The following is a 20951-nucleotide window of genomic DNA, read 5'->3' as shown; positions in this document are numbered from 1 at the left end:
TATAATTTCAATTCTTGATTCATTGGAGTTAATCAACTCATTGGTCACTCTTTTAATTACATCAATTATATTTTTTCAAATTTTATGAATCTCTCTTCAAACTTTCATCCTTTCGAATCTTCGATTCCTAAACTTCTTCTTCAAATTTCCATCGAACAAAAAATCAAAGACATCCAACCAAATATCTTTACAAAACTTCTGAGAAATCTGAAATTTCTCTTCTCGAGAAATTCAACTCGCATCCTCGCAGTTTATTCTTCAGTTTAATCGCGACTTATTCTTTCTTATTGGAACACGTGATTTTTTCTTCTTTTCGTTGGGGACGTAGTCGAACGACAGGCATAATCAGGGGATATTTGGCAGAAAGTCGTAAGCGGGGTCCCAAAAGAATCGGGCATAACGACGCCAGCCCCGATTCCGCTGAAGAGAGCCACATACACTCGTGTATTTATTAGTTGGATTTGCCTGGGATATCGTCGGCCGGAGACCTCAGCCTCTGACGTCGAGGCGAGGTTACGACGTCTACCCCTAAGCCGGGCATCGTCTCTTGTAATTCCACCTCGAACGATATGCAACCGCTGTTCGATTAACCCCGAACCGCTCAACAACCCTTAATTTCGTGGTTGCTCGTTCTGAGGAATTTAATCGAAGAGGGGTTAAGAGGAAGGGAGTTGATGCAACGACAAAGAAATTATATAGTTTTTACCTTCTTCTGCTAGTTTTAAATCGAAGATTATAAAATTATAATAAATTGCTTTGAAATATTTACAAGTCTATGGGGATGATTTTCGTGTATCTTTGTATTCTTGTAGTTTTAGTATTTGTGATATTTAAATCGTGATCAGCGCGTTGAAATATACTGGGTAATTTAAAATAATCATTGATATTCTCTAGATACGTGCAAAGTAAATCATAAATTATACATAGACAATAATCAATCATAAGATTCAGAAATTTTTATTCAGAATGTATTTTGTATGAGATGCGTATTTGCATGAAAATCTATTGATAATTGTGGGCTAATAGTCGTCGAATTGAAACTGGAGGAGATTTCACTAGCAGATCTTGCATATACATTGAATCATAAAATGAGATTACGACGATTAGAAAGAATATGAAGCGTAGGATACAAATATTCTTCTCGTAAATTGCATCTGGATCGTTGGATGCAATGGTTCCTCGAAAAGGTAGCTGCCGTCATCGTTGGGCGATATAAATAAACTCTTTGATTATTTCTCGCGGGTATATCGGTTCTGATACGCAGTAATGGAGCAAAAGCAAACACAGACACGTAGACGCGTGAACAACAGTGGCCGAAAAGCGCTTTTAAACGCTAATGGAAGATGCGATTTGAGTTTGAATTATTTTTTTCCACCGATTATTTTATATTTTAATGGAAAAAATAATGGAGGGGTAGGGTTCTTAATATATATTATTTTTTAAATCGATATAAAGTGTCGTTTCACGAATTTGAAGGAATTAATATCTGACGAATCATGAATAATTTTTTGTGGTATATTTGTCTCGTGTATCGTCGCTATTCTCAATTGAGAAAATAAAAAGAAAGACTTGAGATAGGGGTTAAAGCAAGATGGAATTTTGATTTTAATATGAATTTAAACTCTAATCACTGCAAACAGCCAGTAAAAATAATTTTTACTGTATGAAATATTGATATTAATATTTCGATAATAAAATATCTGATATTCTGAGTTGTCATTAATAAAAAAAAAAAAAAGAAACGAAACAATTTTCAATCTCCACATTTTAATTTCGGAAATACTTGATTTTAATTTTCACGCGAAACCTCGACCCAGCAGCAATTAGCAGGGACAACGAAACAATCGAAAAATTATTATATATAAATATATTTGATAACAAGATTTACAATGCAAATTATTTATTTTATTTCGGGATATGCAGCCGTGTTTCGATAATAACACACAAGGAATATTTAAATACTAATGCTTCGAACCATCAATATTATTACTCGAATAATTTCAACTATAACGTTGTTGCATAATCAACGTTCCGTTTCATACGATTCGAAAATATCGAGTGTCGAATTTTCGAAGATCGGCTCGATTTTAATATTTCAACGCTTCGTCGAGAAACGAATTTTGATGTTGATTCCCTTTTAAAATCCTTGGGAAACGTTTTTAAAACATTGTCGGATACAGGCGATGTGTAAACGTAAAACGGGGTGCATCAACGTTAAGGGATCAACGTCAATCCACGTTGGATAAGGGGTGCATCTCGAATATTATTGCGCTCGAACGTTTTGTGTCGAGAGTTTTATTTTACATCCAACTCTTTTCCACGCGTTCGTGAAATTAATTGAGAAAAAGCTTTTCGCGAGATAAAAAGTATATCGCGTTGATCGTACGATGCTTTTTTGATATGTAATTTTGATAAGGTGTGCGGGACACGGAGATTGATTTTGAAAATTATTGAATAGATTTTCAAAAGTTACTTATAATATATATTTTAAATATAAAGATAATTTCTTTTTCTGAAAATTTTTTAGAAATATTTTTATTACTATTATTTAATGGAAGGTAAAAAAAAAGAAGGATGATACGCATTAAATTTAACGTAAATGGCATTGAATTTTAGTATTTACGCTTTTTATAGATATTTAATGAATTTATATTTATTTCGGATTTCTACTCAAATGTGCCAATTCGTGTAAAATAATACCGTAATTATACGGTATTCTCGTGCCAAATACTTTAATTCATGCGATAAATATGTCGTGACTCGTGCCAAAAAATTTGGAAAAAGCTGGTCATTGAACAATATGAATAAAGCATTAAATAAATATATCATTAAAAAAGATATTAACTTTTTAATTGATTAAAAATTTTGTTATTTTATACAGTTTGCATTCTATATGGGTAAAGTATTAATTTGAAAAATCATTTTTCAAAATAATTGAATTTTTTTAAGATTTTTAAGAACGTAGTAGTTTTTAGAAATGATCACATTATCTTCTTAGAAATAGAGAAATAATAGTTTTCGTGTGCCAAAAGGTACAATGTATTTGATGTGATCATTTGACAATTTCTGTAGAACGAAACCTTTCATTTTACGATAATCACAATTTATATTTGTAAATTCAAATTTATAGCGACAGAAACGGAGCGTTCAAGAAATATAAAATGGGTCATACGAAATAATTCAGTAGAATGTTAAATATTTTCTTTTGCTTTTCAAAATTAATATCTTTGATCATAAAAGCTATAAAGTTTTATTTTCAATTAAAACAATTCGTGAAAAAAAATTATCTTGGAACATCAAATGTCTCACCTAAATACGATTTTTCTCGATTTTTTTTTTTTTTTTTTTTTTTTTACATCACGATTCATACAATTTTTGTGCAATTTTTTAAATTCACAGACGCCTTTGATCAATAACTCTCAACACCTCATGCTATTTTTTTTCTTCTCTTACACAATTATTACACAATTATTTTATTTAACGTAAGATACAAAATACATTTTCAAAAATTATTTACTGAATTATTTGGAATAATTCATTGATTATCACCGTATCTCAAGATTAATTCTGAAATTTGAAATACATTAATTATTATACACTTGCCCAATTAATTTCCACGATATCTCCACTTCTAAAGTTATTATTCTTTAAACATCACCCCCTCGTAACTACCTTCCCTTTTCTTAAAAAAAAAACAACTTGCATAAACGCTACGCATAAATCTATATGCTTAATATTTATCTGAAACAACAGACACTTTTGCAGACGATATTTTCCCCAAAGGGGATACGTAAATACGATTACACGCGAGCTCCGGTTAACGCGTGTATTCCTGCTAGCGAATTCCGCGTATACCATTCTACCCAACCGTAAAACTCTATCCCTTCTCACCTGGAGCAGAATGCAAAAGCGACGAGCAAGAATCCAAAGAGGCGAGAGTAGGAGAACGAGAAAAGGGAGCAAAAGAGTGGGAGCCTATGGCACGTGGTGGATCTTTCAGAGATCACAGAGAGCGAGAGATCCAACGGCGTTAAAGGGCTCTCCAAACCTCTTTTTCGAAACGAGGAATAGGGGCTCGTTTCGGGTTACCCTTTTGGACGCCACGCGAAAACAACACGCGACTCGCTCGAGAGTTGCGCGCAAGCGTGTGCAAGCGTGTGCGAGCCGAGCCGAGCGAAGATTTGGAGCGGAGCCAACGCCTCCTCTCTGACGCTGCATCTGCATTTCGCAGATGTGAAAATAGCACCAGGACCACTAATTCGTATCTGCATATTCGAGGCTTCTCGCGGAGCGCTGCCATTTCCCTAATTTCCAAATGGAATGACGTAACACACGCGAAATACCGACCACGAAAATTCGATTTTTCTTTTCTCTTTTTTTCTTTCTATCTATCTATCTATCTCTCTCTCGCTATAGCAATTTTTGCGATATCGACCACGAGATCCCCTCGCTCTCGTCCTCGAGGGTGTATTATGGATAGAGGTGGGATCGAGTTTCTTTAGATATTTATTAATTTGAATTAAATTCGTCGTGAACGATCGTGGAAATTGAACGATATTTATACGATAGGTGGAATCGATAATATTGATATTAATAGAGAGAGAGTTTTTACATAAGTAACAAGAGAGCAATGTCTCGATGGTTCGTTCTAGTACTTGGAAAATATTTATATTCATAGACTGGTCTCTAGAATATCGCGTTTCGAAAATCTATTTATAAATAACGAGAAGAACTTTTTGTAAATCGAATTTCATTTTAACATTTCGACTGTAATTTAAATATAATTTACAAATACAATTTCATAGAAAATATATACCATGTTTCTAACGAAATATTCGATCTGATTATTTTATATAAGATAAGACAAGAGTATTTCAATAATACTTTTCCCCCGTTATCATAAAATACGTTCAGATTTGATTCGATCGAATCGTAATTCGAATCTTCTCGATCCCATCGCTGCTCACAGATAAATTTATTCTTCGTCGATTTAAGGCCGATTCCGGCTCGTTTAATTGAAGCCACGATACGTGAATCGCGTTCCATCAAGTTCACAATGCGCGTCTAAATTAGACTCTCGCGGGCAATGCGCACGATTTGAATTATAATACCGAGAATCGGGTGAATGGACGGGTTACTCGAGAGCTTTTCGAGCCCGTGTGCACTATGCGCCAGAGGAGGGTTCACCGTGCGCGCGTGCTTCGATTCGTTTCTCTTTTCACCCTCCTCCTCTCCCCCTCGTTTCGTTGTTGCCCCACAGCCTCCTCGTTTCTCACTCCTCGCTTTCTTCCCATTCGATATATTCCACTCTCTTCCCTCGTATTCGTGCTCGAAAGGCTACTCTTTAAATTTGAACGTTTTTTTTTTCCCTTCTTCCCTGGGGAGAGGATGCAGGATGCTCTCCGCGGTTTAATGATTACGCGGCGTTTTGATGCGGATCGAACGATGCTCGTACGGATGAATATCTCATTTGATATTGGATGCGAATATTGGAGGGAACGGTGGAATGAAAGTTTCGAGAGTGAATACAACTCTGGTTGATACGCGTGTAAGAGAAAATTCTTATCCAATCGCGCTCTTTCTTCGCGTCTAATTTCAATGCCTCTTTTTAACATGGATTAATCTCTTAATTAATTGGTTACGAGTTTTTCTCTCTTTCTTCTTCTCTTGATTCTTCTACATTGTATTTCGAGAACTTATGAGAAGGAAATATGAGAATATTCGGTAGGAACGAGGATTTCCTTTATAAACAGATTTTTGAAGTAATTGTAGTGATCATTTCATAGAGTATTAATTAAGATAATCAGAATAATCTCATCATTTTTCTTTCTCATTTCTGTCTGCTTCGATATAATCTCTTCGTAGATTAGATAATATAAAAGATATTTCCTTTACACAATTTACACCAAAGTTAACATCCCAAGCACAATTATACGAATCCCTATTTCACTTCCGTTAATCTTTCCAATCAAAATAGAAAACGATGATCTACTCTTCCTTATAAACAATAATAACCGCAGCGCAAAGATTCTTCCCTCATCGACGAGAAACTGAAAAAAAACAACAACAAAGTGAATCTTCGCACGCGAGGATATTCAACCAAGTCATCTTCGACTTAAGTCGAAGAAACTGGAGAGAAAAATCGAGTATCCTCCTCCTCCTTCTTCCAGCAAAGTTTCCTCGAAATTTCGCACAGGGGAAATGGACCGATCGATCTCGAGATCGATCCCCTCCCTCCCCGTTCATAACTCGTCCTCTATAGCTCTTGATTGACTTCCCTCTGTGACACCGAGAAAATGGCCCCTCGCCTCTTGGAAGACATCGAGGAAACGGTTCGTGCCCACTCGCGAGAGGGTTTATGTCAGCATTGGGCAATTAGGCAGGATGCTCCTCCGTTCCATTCGCCCCTTCATCTGGCTCGAGTCTGCAGAGGCGACCGCAGGAAGGTGGCTTCTGTCGAGGGCAACCAATCTCGTTTCGGGGGAGAGACCCAAGTGCAGCAACCGAGATTCTTCGGTGTAAAGGGTTCTTCCAGATGGGCTGTTCGATCCAGTTTCTTTCTCGAGGGGGTCGAGATGAGTCTGACGCTCTCTTCAACTTTGGGGATATAGAGATCATAGTAGTTAAACGGGAGGATATTTTGACTCTGAACTTACGAAATTTGGAATTTATTTAACGAGTGTGTTCGACATAGAAGAAGTTGGAGGATTGATTGTAATTTAATTGAACAAGCTTCGAGACGTTTGTATTTGTTATGGCCTCTATAATCGATATTTTCAAGTACTTCGCGTATAAAAACACATTCTATTTATCTTGGAAACCTTAGAAAGAGGAGCAATGAATATAGTATATCATATTCTTTAGTGAGAGTATCAAATATTTTATGTAGTAACATAAGAATAAATTTGGATTAATTGTATATACTTTTTCAAAGGTATCTGGTTAAGATTCGAAATTCTTGATTTTAAGAATCAGGATGAATAAATATATATTGGATTGGGATGAGATATAAATAGAATGTAAAAATACGTGAAAATAATTGTATTTATGATTTGTATGTTACGATATGAGACGACGAATAATATAAATAGTATCTTGCAATGAATTTTTCTATACTCGAAATAACAATTCATTGAAACGATTTAATTTTAATTTAACCTCGTAATCTTAGAAGAATGCAGATTCTGGCCACTTTACAAGAATGTTTATCCTCATTTGTGAATCTGTTACTTAACGTTACTTCTTTGTAAAGAGTATCGAAAAAATATCTTCCTTGATCAAATTTACACAGATACATAATTTAAACAGGCTATTAATAACAATTAATACTCGATACTAATTTTGTACAATTTTTGGAAAAATACAAATTTCGATAGAGGTACATAAGTTCTCTCTTATTATATCTAAAAACTAGAAATTAACTCTCTCTCTAATTTTATTCACGACTCGAATCCATCACTTTTTAACATTTCTACCGTAAATATTTTATTTCCATCATGGTGAAGAGACCGTGTTATAATCGGACGAGCAAAAATTCCAAACATCTCGCTGCCAATATTTACGAACATTTGTCTTCTTTCATCCAACGCAAGTTGAACCGCAATACGGCTCTCTCTCCCTCCTCCATTCTGTCGCACGCCTCGTGTTTGATGATAGAAACATCGGTATTTCCGCTCGCTCGAGTTCCATATCTTCGTTCCAGACGATGCACAGACCTTTGAGGAAGTTTTTCTCTTTCGGTAATCGCGCCTTTTCTCGTAAATCATCTCGTATATAGGGTCGAATACGAGTCTCGAAAGTCTGGAAAAAAAAAAACAACATTCTCTTAGACGATAATTGATATTGGAAATTCATGGTTGCTTGATTCACTCGGCCAAACCTTGAGAATTAACGGCATTAAATTCTCTTATTGTGCGACGATCGAGGGTTAAAATTCTTCTTATATCATTTTGTAATTTTTTTATCATTTTGTTTTTTGCAGTTGCGTCAATTAGCTAATTTCAAATTATATGTAGATTAGAAGTGGAGATTTTAAGAATGAAATTTTGGATTAATGTTGTTTTTAGAATATATATATATAGAGAGAGAGAGAGAAGTATTTGATGGATTTTTAATCAAGGAAGTTAGGCAGATTTTTACTTACATTATGAAAAATAATCTATAAAATAAATAAAAGAAGAAGATGTCTCCTAAAAATGAAATATATTAGAAATGATATATATAGATTAAGAAATACGTGTAACTTAAAAATAAAACTAAAAAAAAAAAAAGAAGAATAATACTGAAATTGTATCAAGAATAGATTTCTTTTGAATTAGTATACATCTAATTCACTGCATTATCTTAATACTTTACGGTTTTAATGAAGTAGAGTTCTTGTACAATGGTTACAATACGTATCACTTCAAAGTTAACGCTTAATTGCTTTATTCTTTTTATTCTCTTTCATTAATTCCATCGTAAGCTCTTAACAAAGCTACGTTATCGTTACAACGCGTATATACAGAAACAACAGAGGGAAGTTTATTTCAAAAATACAAGCCCAGCATAGAAGCATAGCTAGCCTCTCGTAATACGTAGAATCAGTGTCCCTCGGCAGTGAGAAAGAAAATCGTGATCGTTTCGTTACATCCATTTGTGTAACGAGGAACGGCATCAAGCTCATTTCCATTGCGAGCGGATTAAATTCGTGCACGATTGAATTCGAAATAACGATTAATTAACTATTTCGAATTCGGATCTGATAAGTAACGTTAATTATTCGAGGAATTTTTGTTGTTTCGTGAAAAGAGAGTTTTGATCGTATAACGTTTTTTTATTTTTTTCTTTTTTCCAAATCGAATCCAATTTGTTGCAATTCAACGAAATATTTCTCGTAGTAATTATCGTAATTTGTATTTATATTGAGGATAATAAGAATTTAATGTAAATTCTGAATAAATATTTATTGCAGGAAGAAATAGAAATGAATTTTTCTTATACAATATAAATGATAATTAATAGAGTTAGAAATAAGAATTTAATGAAAAGTTTTTATTAATTATATTTATAGTACGTGTAAGATCATTCTTTTAATATGAGATATAATTTGTTAGATAACTTCCTTTTGTTTCGCATTACTGATTTCTATTCACTCGTTTCTATTCGAATCGCAATAAATTATTTATTTTTCATCCCCTAATAGATAGAACAATAATATAAGAAAATATATTCAATTCGTAAAACGATCAAATAACACGAAATAAAAGGGGCAAAGAAAAATTGGAAAATATGCGTCACTAGTTCCGGAAACAAGAAGTGGTAATAATAATGCACGAACAATGTCATGTCAGTCTCAAATGCCATGCATAAATACGTATACGTATCCAAAGCTACAGAAAGTTATATAAAAATAGCAGCAATAGTGGGGAAAATATTGTGGCAATAACAGAAAGAAATGTGTACTTTTATAAATCACATGTTGCTAATAATAAAACGAATAAAGTTTTACAAATAAATTTTAAACGTTTTAAATGCTTATTCTCTTTCACGTACAAATATAATTTATAACCCATCAAATCACTGATATTGTTATAAATTATTGCGTGCAAGAATCCTGATGTGAATGGATATGTAATAATAATGATAAAAATATAATACAACAATATTAGAATGATAACTAATGATGACTTAAACAAATGTTTAATTAGAACCATAATAAGATAATAATAATATTATAATATACTATTGTAATAAATAATATGTAGAATAATAGTTATCGCGTTATTACCATGTTATTAATATGTCAATATTATTAAAATATTAAAAGAAACAAATAATCAGGAAACACAATTATTAAATAAATTACAATCTATTTTCGATTATATGATTTGATTATAATCCATAATGTAATTAATGTAATTAACGTACAGATATATCGTGTAGAAATTTAAACGAAACGAATTTCAAGATATTTTTCTCTTCTTCTGAAAAGAACACAAATTATAATTAACAAGGATCTTATAAATATAACATATAAATCTTTCAATTTTAACGAATTTCACATCAGATCCATTATCTCTCATCGATTAAATTAAACGCAGCCATTTTCCTGCCTTTCTTTATTCCTTTTTGCAATCGTTCACGATCTCGAGAGCATAGTGATTTTTTTGAGAGAATAGTGAAAACAATTTATACTCGTTACAGATTCTTATAACGTTTCTTCAAAATTGAATCGATAAACGATTATCCTTTGGTGGCCAAAGTTTTCTTTAAAACCAATATTAAAAAAGTGTTTAAAATTTCTGGAAAAATATCGCACAAAATTTCGAAATGGATAAACTCGAGAGATATAAGAGGAAAGAGAGTTGATTTTTGAATTTTGAAAAACTTGGAAAACTGAAAGAATGTTCAGTGAAAGAAGTTTGGGGAGAAGAGGACGAGCATCGATTTTTTATAGTAAAGGAATATGAGAATATTAGAAAAAAAAAAAAAAAACTTAGAAGAGCATGAATTTTAAGACGGAGTGTTTAACGAAGGTTGAAAATTTCAAGAAAGTCTAAGGTTCAAGAGGGGGAATGAATTTTAAAGAGGAGCGCATACCTCGCTTCAAAAAGGAAGTTTGTAGAAATTTAAGAAGAAAATGAGAGGAGTGGATGAGTGTAATAAGAATCTCCGAAGAAATGAATAATAAAATCTGTAAGACGAATTAGCATAAAATCAAATTTAAGCAAGGAAATAATTAAACCGAAATAAAATAAACGTATATTTATATCGAAATACAACACATTGAACTTACACTGAACTTCAAAAATTGTATTATTTGAAAACATATATAAATACATAATCTAGCATTGATTGAAATGAAAATTATTATCATTTGAAATATAACTTTGTATTTATAAGTTGATAGAAGGGAAAGGTCGTATAAAATTTTAAGAGGAACGAAATTTCACAAATATTGATGAAATTTTGAAAAGGGGCGCATCACGAATACTTCGTAAAAAGCGATCTACATTTTGAAGAGGAAACGCGTTAAAGGGAAAGCGTTCTGTACTTTAGAGAGGAAATGCGTTGGGCTTTAGGAAGTAAGCAGGTTGTAGTTTAGCGAGGAAATGCACCGAACTCTAGGGAATAAATATATTGCACTTTAGATACAAAGAGGTTGCACCGATGCTTAGAAACTTGGTAACGGTGCACCTTTAAAAAGAGAATTCATCGATTGTTTTTCTTAATTTTATAAATAAAAATAAACTCTAAAACACGTATATGAGATTCCTTACAAAGCCAGATTATACGTATTTGAAACGAGATTAAAAGATATTATATAAAAATTGTATACGTCGGGTTAAAGTTTAATGCTCTTTTTTTTCAAATTTCAAATTTATTTCATCCTGATTAAATTAATTTCTTACACATTTTTAAATTATCCGATTTTTTGTTACATTACAATATTTAATCTTTTTAAAAACAAATATTTTATCTTGATCGGTTTAACTTCTTTGGCTCAAATGTAAAACAGAACACGTGTTTTTATTTGCTATCATTATTTATTTTTATTATTATTATTAACAATAATTTTTATTCTGGTTTTGACAATTTATATTTACTTTTTGAGCTTACTTTTTGGTGCAGGGATATATTTTACTATTAATTTATTTTTTTTCTTTTATTATTCAAACTTTTTCCTTTAGTCATTGTATTCATACCAACATTTTCAAAAAGAAAAAAGATGAAAGATATAAATCATTTTCCATAAATCGTAGAAAATTTAATTAATACTGAAAGCACAATGTTTGCAATTCAAACGAATCGTTAATGATTAGAAGGAGACTGCAGTTTGGCTGAAAAACCATGGGATCGAAGTGTTAAAGCAATTGAAAAAGTGAAACGCGTATCGTTACACTGGAAAAATGTTTTTTTTTCCCTTCTTTTTTTTTTCTCCCTATTTTCTTTTTTCTTTCAACGTTTCTCGCGCACGAGCCGAATTGACTTTTTCCCTGTTTTCGACTTTTTTCCTCCACCTCTTTCCTTCTCTCTCTCTCTCTCTCTCTCTCTTTTTTTTAACATTAAAAAAACTGCAAATTCTCTGCAAGGCGTTTCCGCTGCCAGCGAATTCCCTCTATCCGTTTAGCGGATCGCAAACACACGGTACTAAAGCGTTTTCCACAAAAGCTTGGAACGAATCAAGAGGTAACAGAGATCCGTAACAGAAATGTGAATATAGTTTCATCGAAAGAAAGGAAAAAAAAAAAAATGATTTATTGAAAAAGAAAGATAAAGTTTGTTGAGAAATATCGCGGTTCAATATTTATCACTATTTAGAGTGATCTTTGGAGTATTTATTTATATTAATTAATATTGCGATTAAATAATTATTGTAGATATTAATTTTAAGAATCATAGTATTTTTTTATGTTGTTTTTTTTCTTATTTAAATATCGAGTAACGAGATAATAATTTTACATTAAACAGTAAAAATTTTTAATCAATTTTCGAAGCTATATTTACAGATAGCTTAAATATTTGATGAAACGATTCCGTTTGAAATCTTGAATAATTAAAAATATTATTATTATTAATACGAGGAAAAAGATATACGATTCGATAAATGTTTGTATAATTTTTATCGATTTCTTAATATATAAAAAAAAATTATAAACACATCATTTTAACCTTAAAAAAAAAAAGATGATCCTGACTTCCACCTTAAAATTACTCTACACGAATATGTCTCTAACAACAAAACTACCCTCTTCAATCTATCACCCTAATTCACAAGCGTGAAAAACCTCGGAACTGCCGAATTGCTGGAAATCGTTCGACGTGCCAAAAAAAAAAAAAAAAATCCACAATCATCATCCTGGTTTCCATCCAGGACAACAGTGATTTATTGCTCGTCACAATATCACGATATATGCAGAAACCTTCGCTCCATCCTCTTTTAATCCAATTTTAAGAAAGAAAAGACGATCCATTTCGTCTATCGTCCTATTTTGAATCGTACGACGAAAACTACCCTCTTCGCGACTCGACCGATCAACCGCCTCGATTCATGGAATTCGTGAAAAACGTCGGACTTCCGGATCGCTCGAAATCGGGAAGCGATCGTTCGAAGCCGAATGAAAACCCGGGGAAATCGGTTCCTGCCATTCCTCGAGCGTGATACGATTTCTGCAACGAATCCGCAACCCGCGAATGACGGCCCACCGCGCTCCCTCGTGCCCGGTTATGAATCGGATATTAATCGCGGCCAAGCGTTCCAGGATTGCAGTAATTCGTTTCGGCCTGTTATCAATCTATAACGAGCACGTGGTCCCGCTCCGGTTTCCCTGTCGAATCGTCCGATTGCACTGACCATTGTATCCCAATCTGAAAAATAACCAACCAACTTTCTTGCTTCATTGGATCGGATAGAATATATGTCGTTTATACTCGTTTTATTAAGAGAAGAATTATTATTTTTTTGTTTCATTAAGAATTAAGAGAAGGTATAATATTGTCAATCAATCTAAAAAGTAACCAATCCTTTCCTTGCACGGTTTCATTGCGATCGGATAGAATATATGTTTATGATCGTTTTATTCGAAATTAAGAATTATTATTATTATTTTTTTTTTTTTTACTTTCTATTGAACAATTGTCAATATATAATCGTTTTATTAAGAATTAAGAGAAGGTACAATATTGTATCGATCTAAAAAGTAAAAAACCTCAATCTCTTTTTGCGTTACAATTGGATAAATACGTCAATATGTCATTTTATTATAAAACTACCCTTAACTAAGAAATATTCTTTTATTTTTTGTATTTTACGCGGTTTTATGACTAGATAGAGTATGACAAATGTTACGTGTCAATATGTCGTTGTTAAAGGAGATGGTCATTGTCTGTGACGAGCACAGGGTAAACGAGAAACTTTCGATGCTTTATTCGAAGTTTAATTCGCAAGAATTTTTTTCTTCCCCAAATTTCGTTAATCTGTTGAAACGTGTTTTATGAAACTTCTCTTGTTGATAATATGAGATATTTCGTTTATGTTTAATTCATAAGAATCGTTTATTCAGAGTATATCTTGTCAAACAAATCGTTTTGAAATAATTTTTCTTTATAATTATATTGTTTTGAATTTCAATTATGATATAGATTGGATGAATGATATATGTATATGGGATTTGAGAATGCATGGAAAAAAAAGAAAAGAATTATCGAAGATATAGTCTTTGAAATAATCATTTTTATTATTCGAATTTCTATTTTATTTGAATTATGGTTGCAATCCTCTGCTCATTCATTCTTATATTATATATTTATCCATTATACATTATTATACATTATTAGAGTAATATAATAGCCGAGGTCAATCTAGTGATTTATAATACAATTATCTTCGCGTGACCATGAGGAAGAAAAATTTATAAATATTTGAGAGTAGAATAATATAATAATGGAGTAGGATTAATATAATAACTATGATAGAAAGATTGGAAGTGAGGCAAAAATTGAGAAGAAATTTCAGCTTCAGATTCACGATATGAAAAAAATAATTCAATTTCATGCAAAACACATTGAATATCAATAATTTGAATAAAATCATTATAAGATTAAATAAATTAAAATATTTTAAAAATTATTACAATTAATTCGATATTATTTTGCTGCAAAAATAATATGGAATTGGAAAAGAAATTATCTTCCATCGAGAAACGAAAATGCAAATGTTAAATGTTTAAAATTTTCACCAGCCATCTATTTTGTTTTATTAGGGGAAAAGCTAACATTCCGTACAATAGTGTGTACGCTCAATAATGTACATTTTATAATGCAACGTGCAATCGAGATTGAAGTAGTTCGTTTCATGATACCATCGAATGGCTGTTAGAACGTGAAACTATAAAAATTTCGATAAAATTGTGAATTGTTTTCAAATACCATTAACGTGATTCGAGAAACGGATATCGATGAATTTTCATAAGTTTCTGTATGTCCACTCGTGTTTTTGGAAAAATAGGAAAAATTGATGATAATATTCGAATGAAATACATTTGCGAAAATCGTGTAAAATATGATATTGGATAAAAGATCGTGATTTTTCGTGTAATGAAAATGATAATAATTAGAGAGTTACTTTGAATATAAAATTAACTAAAATTAACTAAAATTAGAGAAGAAAAAAGAGGCTGCAAAATCTTTAAATATTATTATTACGTCATTTTTTTTCTACTGTATTTAAAATATACATTCGACGAACTATAATTCGCTTAATAATACCTTTAATAAAAAGCTTCTCCATTTTCGAACTTAGAATTATTCATGCTATTTTTATCCATTTCCATCATTCAACGTTTTATGCATCGATAAAAAAAAATTGTATAAAAAAACTTATGCATATATAAATCGGATTCCAACATGTGAAACAAATATATTTTTGCATGAAATATTTCATTATCTTGATAAATATATATTGTACATATATATTTATGTATACCAGTAAAAGCATTAGTTATTAAAGCATTCTATGTTGGCAATTTTGTTTTCCATGTATAATCAATATTAATCAAATATTAAAAATATCTAACCTTATAGATCTCCATGATTATTTTTAATTGAAATTATTTTTATAAAATGAAAAGATTTCAATTACGTATTTTAATATGAATATTATATTGCGATATTTTACTATTGACTGATCTTCGTGCAAATATTAAACGATATATTAACAGCTGATTAATTCGCTATTATAAAACGTACTCGTGATTCTGTTATAAAATTGGATCTCTTACATCCAAGATTAATTTGTTCTTCTAATCTTCCAATATTATCCATCATTCTAAACTTTCAAGATATCTAAAAAATTCTAAAATATTCTCTAACTACTGTCTAACAAATAATTCATTCATAAAGAGAAACGTGAGTTGGTATTGGTCTGATTTTAATTTTCTTTCATTCACATAATCACAAAAACCATCGAATGCTTTTCAATAAACATTGAACGAACAATTTATTAGAACCGAAATTCCTTGTAAAAATTAATATCCGATAGAGGATCAACGATTCGACTAATAAACTAACTTAATTCGAAGATGAGACGTGAAAAAAAAAAATAAAACTTCCGCCAAGATAAATTCCTTGTTGCTAGGGGTGGACAAAGACGAAGCACAGGAAGGATCTTGCGCGAACATTAAGGAATTACTTAATACCGGCGCAAACTTGCTCGTTACGGAAATACAGAGGGCTGTTTCGAGGTCGGACTAACTTACCATTTCAATTACGGAGATAAAATGGATTTGTGGGCCGCGAGACCGAAGTAATCGAAACTTTTAAAGGCATCTGTTCGAGTATCTTGAAACATGACTGGCCCATTGTACAATGTAATTTTGTTACACCTTAATTACAGCATAGTTGCCTGTATTTCTCTCTCTCTCTCTCTTTCTCTTCTTCCTTCGTGTTCCTTTTTTTGTTCCTATGAAACAAGGAGTTTGGAGTTCACTTTTTTCACGAATTTTAATAAATCTGTTTTCGAAATTTATATCATTTGTATGATTCGTTTGATCACGAATTATTTAAGTAAGAATTAGACTAAGGTAAAACACTTTGGTGGTTGAATTAATTAGACTTTGAGAAATGATATGGTGGAAGGTTACAATTAATTGTCCTCATTCGTTCATATATCTATACGTAATTACAAGTATTATCTACTTGTGAAAAAGTAAAAAACGTGTTAACAATAATTTCTTATCATAATAATTCCAAAAATTCTCTTTTTTTCCAATCGAAGAGATAAAATGGACAAATAAAATATTTAAATACAAATACTCTAATCTCGAATCTCTTCACTAATTTCAAAAATTCTCTCTTCAAATTTCTTTTTTCCCAATCGAAGAGACAAAATGGACAAATAAAATATTTAAATACACATACTCTGATCTACTCGCTCTCGACGAATTTTTTTCCCCATTCTACTCGAGAAAAACGGTCGAGAAACAGGCGATTGGCAACATCTATATCCGTTCGTGTATCGCAAAGGGATCAGAGCCCTTCTTTTGTCGATCTTTCGACGCGAGCAAGATCTCGTTATCCGTGCGCGTTTCGTCCTTTAATGATGCACGAGGCACTGGTTTCGTAGGCATGGCGGAACGCGGGACAATACGCCACAAACATTCGGCCATTTTCATCGTCGGTTTCCCAGGGGAACGAGCGAGAATTCGGGCGGGCGGTTGGAATTGCCAAAAATCCTTTGAGCTTCGTTATCCATCGTCGTGAAACAGCTCTCGAGCTGCCAGGGGCAGCCGTTTGAAACCGGAAAATCAAGCGAGATATTTGCGAAACGAGAAGGGTTCTTGCGGCCCGCAACCCTTTTCGCTTTGAAATAATCTTCCACCGGACGAAATAGTTTGCATGACGTTTTCGCCACCGATTCTGGAATATATAAGTGAGATCCGAATTCGTGTTACTACTGTTATTATTATATATTGTAGTAATTGCGGTCCAAGGTGAGACTGCCTTATCAATCTTTTTGAAATTTTTTGAAGATTTTTATTACTCTAATTTTTAGGAATTCTTTTTCTATTAAATGGAAAGAAGGACACTAAGATTGTGCAATGAATATTTTTTAGAATTTTAAACATTTCTATAACGTTAATAGCGTTAATAAATCTAACGTTAATAACGTTAGTAACGTTAATAAATCTAAATATAATCGTGATAGTGTGGTAATAGTAATAGTAATTTTAAAGCTGAAGAATTTTGAAGATTTCTATGTAACAGAATCTTTTCGAAATTTTGAAGATTTTTATGGTTTAAGTAGTGCAATCTTTTTTATCGATCATTTTGCATGATTATTATCCAAGTGTCAGAGACATGATTAAAAATTAAAAAAAATTTCTGTCTCATTTTATTATTAATTTATATCGACCAATTGATTTATTCATATACTCGAAGAAATATAATTCTGATATTGAACAAGTTATAAAATTGCTATTGAAAATTCTTTTTCAATATATAAAAAATTGCTTTGTAAACAACAGTTTTTATTCGCGTACAATAAAAATAAATGAACGTTTAATTCATCTGTAATAAAATAAAAATACGTATATCCATAAATCGTATATTCCGTTACTTTCACCGCAATTTAATTCCAATTTAACTCTATCAAATCATTTTTTGCTTTTTATTTTATTTTTTTTACATTTCTATCCATTATTTCTTCTAATTAATCGCGAAAGGAAACGATAATCGAAACGTTTCCAATCAAAGAAATAATTTTTGACGAGGAATGTCAGCAACGACGACAGAGAAAAAAAAAAGAAAAAAACACATAAATACCGCGAGATTCTTGGGATTATTTTCACTAAAATCCTTCGTTCCATCTCGTCTCCGTTCATTCTCGTTCGAGGTATATATTATATTGACGTTCTTCGTGTGCAAAATGGTGTGGAAGGGTGAGTGTGGAGGGTGGGGAAAAAATAGACGAAGTTAAAAGTCACGCAGAGTCAGTCGACGCTTTCACATAACGAATGCGTGCACGTCAGGCGAAAAAATCTGGGATAGATAAATTGGGGAATTTACAGTGCGTCCTTTAAATCACGCGGCCTATGATTTATTCCTGACTTTTGTACAATGTAAAAATGTGTTGTATCGGCTCGGTTTCAACGTAAAAATCGTAAAAAAACGAACGAGTAAATTGTTTCTTCTTGAAATCACGATTGAAAAATTTGTTCGTGTATTTATTTTTTTATTCTCGATCGAATTTTATTAAATTTGTTTATTTATAAATCACGTATGGTATCTATTATTTTTCCAACGTTTTATGGAAATTAAAAATTTTTGGGAAACTAACATCTGCCATGATATGTATCAATTTCACTTTTTTTTTTATAAATTATTTCGTCATATCGTGAAATGAATTTTGCAATTTGAAGTTTGATAACAATTATTATTCTTTAAATTTAAATTTCCTTCGTTATATTTTCCCCCTAGATGAATATAAATACGTGGCATCTTCAATTATCTTATCTCACGAAATATTTTCATCGAAAATATTTTGATGCAAAACAAAATATTATCGATGGTATATATTAATTTCGAACTTCGTTCCAGAAAAAATATATAATTTTATCTCTCTTTTGAAGCAAAAAAAGAAAAAAAAAATATTCCACAAACATTCGTGTTAAATTAATATTGACATTTCTTCAGACGATAAAATTACTTTCGAAACGATTGCAGCGCGAAACTCTTTACTTCTTTAACGGAACATCGAAGCTATATCGATAAAAATTTTTCGAGAAATTCTCTCGAGAAGGTCGGGCAAAAAGGAGAGGAAAGCGCGAAGTTCTAAACAAGTGTTTGCCACGTAACAGAAAATCCGGTTGACCGAGAGGATATGAAATATTTACGCGGTGAGAAACTTCTTAGGTGGAAGTTGAAGTGAATGAGTCGACTCGCAGAAAAGCCTCGATAAAAGGACCATTGTTAGATTCGATGCAAGCGGTATCGTGCGATACATTGTTCGCCTGCCAATCGGAAATGGAGAAATGTGTGCCGCGAAAAATATTGTTGCAGAAGTGTGTTAGGAGTGTGTTAGTTTCGAGAAATTGTATTTTCGCTCGCTATGGACATTCGTTCGCGCATTTTATAAAAACAAACGAAAAACTTTGATCAAGTTTGAAACAAAAAAATAACACGTGAATATATATATAGACAGATATTTCTATTTAAATGTTAATTTCTTCTTTTTTTAAAACCCATTGAAAAATATCGAATCGCGTTCAATATCTTATCACATAACATTTTATATGCGTAAAAATTATAATAAAATGTTGTAATACAATTTTATCAATTATAAAATTAATCAAATTTATCAAAATTCTAAATTATTCAATTATATAAAAAAATATTCATTTATATAAATTCTAAATTAATCAAAATTCTTATTTATCAATCGAATTTTAAATTTCGAAAAAATTAAAATTCGAACATAAAATGGTTCAATTCAAAGATTTACACACGTGCAACGAGTACACGTTGTACTTTCTATTCGAATTCTTATCCCCTTCGGATCGTTTCTCTTTTTATTTCGACAACGAAAGGGTACAGATGAGCTAGAGAGGCTGCAAGGTTTCAGGATGTTACGTGAATTAGATCACTGTCTTTCTATTTTCGCGGGTTCGAGAAATGCAAGAAAGGCAGACTGCATTTGCCTGTACCGCCTGTGTAAAATTTTATTATCCAAAGGTGCGGGAATTTCAGAATGGTGTAACATAGTAGAGAATTACATACAACGTGGCTATAGTTTCATCTCTCGTAAGGGTTCAAGAGTGAAAAAAGTTCAAACTTTCTAGATTCCGTATAAACACATAATTAATCGAATTTCACGTATAATTTCCGCATCGAGTAATATTCTTCCATTCCTTTCTCATTTGCAAAATTTAATCCCTTAAATGGAAGGAAAATCTTCTCTTCTCTTTTGCGATTATCGTTCCAAACGTAATTTTTTTTAATATCGATTTTAACAGTGAAATCTTTAAAATATATTTAGAAAATAAACATCGTTATAATAATTATATTCGTAACATTTTAAAAATGTTTATCCTTAAAAATGTATTTAAAGATTGAAGAAATAGCTTCAATTTGTAATAATTATTTGTAACGTTTTCCACAAAATTTTTTCCAAGGAAGTTATAAAAATTTAATAAAATATAATTGAATTATTGTTATAATTATAAGTATCAATATTCTTTTTAGATTTTATTTTTGATTAAAAGAATTCAATCAATACCGACGCAACTAAAAAATAGCTTTTAACTCGATTTGAAGATGTAGATAAATATAAATAAATACCGCTACTTACCCGAATGCTAAATCTCGAATTAACACCTCGAAAACGTCATTGAATTGCAATGAAAAATACCGGGACAAGTTTAAGAATGGATTTAACCCCATTTTACTTTCAAATAGGGGGCGAGTAAAGCTAT

The 20951-nt window shown here is 31.7% G+C and overlaps 1 protein-coding gene and 1 long non-coding RNA gene across 11 annotated transcripts in view; both read left to right on the top strand.

The window, feature by feature from the left end:
- The window catches only part of LOC122719620 (hemicentin-2), a 401244-nt gene that overhangs the window by 150297 nt on the left and 229996 nt on the right, over positions 1 to 20951 (top strand). The gene's annotated exons all lie outside the window — the stretch shown is intronic.
- The window catches only part of LOC122719622, an 87750-nt gene that overhangs the window by 35064 nt on the left and 31735 nt on the right, over positions 1 to 20951 (top strand). The gene's annotated exons all lie outside the window — the stretch shown is intronic.

The sequence above is a fragment of the Apis laboriosa genome, unplaced genomic scaffold (genome assembly GCF_014066325.1).
Source record: "Apis laboriosa isolate Shangri-la unplaced genomic scaffold, ASM1406632v1 scaffold91_cov154, whole genome shotgun sequence".
NCBI lineage: Eukaryota > Metazoa > Arthropoda > Insecta > Hymenoptera > Apidae > Apis > Apis laboriosa.
Note: the sequence above shows the minus strand (reverse complement) of the source record. Positions and strands in the feature narration are given on the sequence as shown.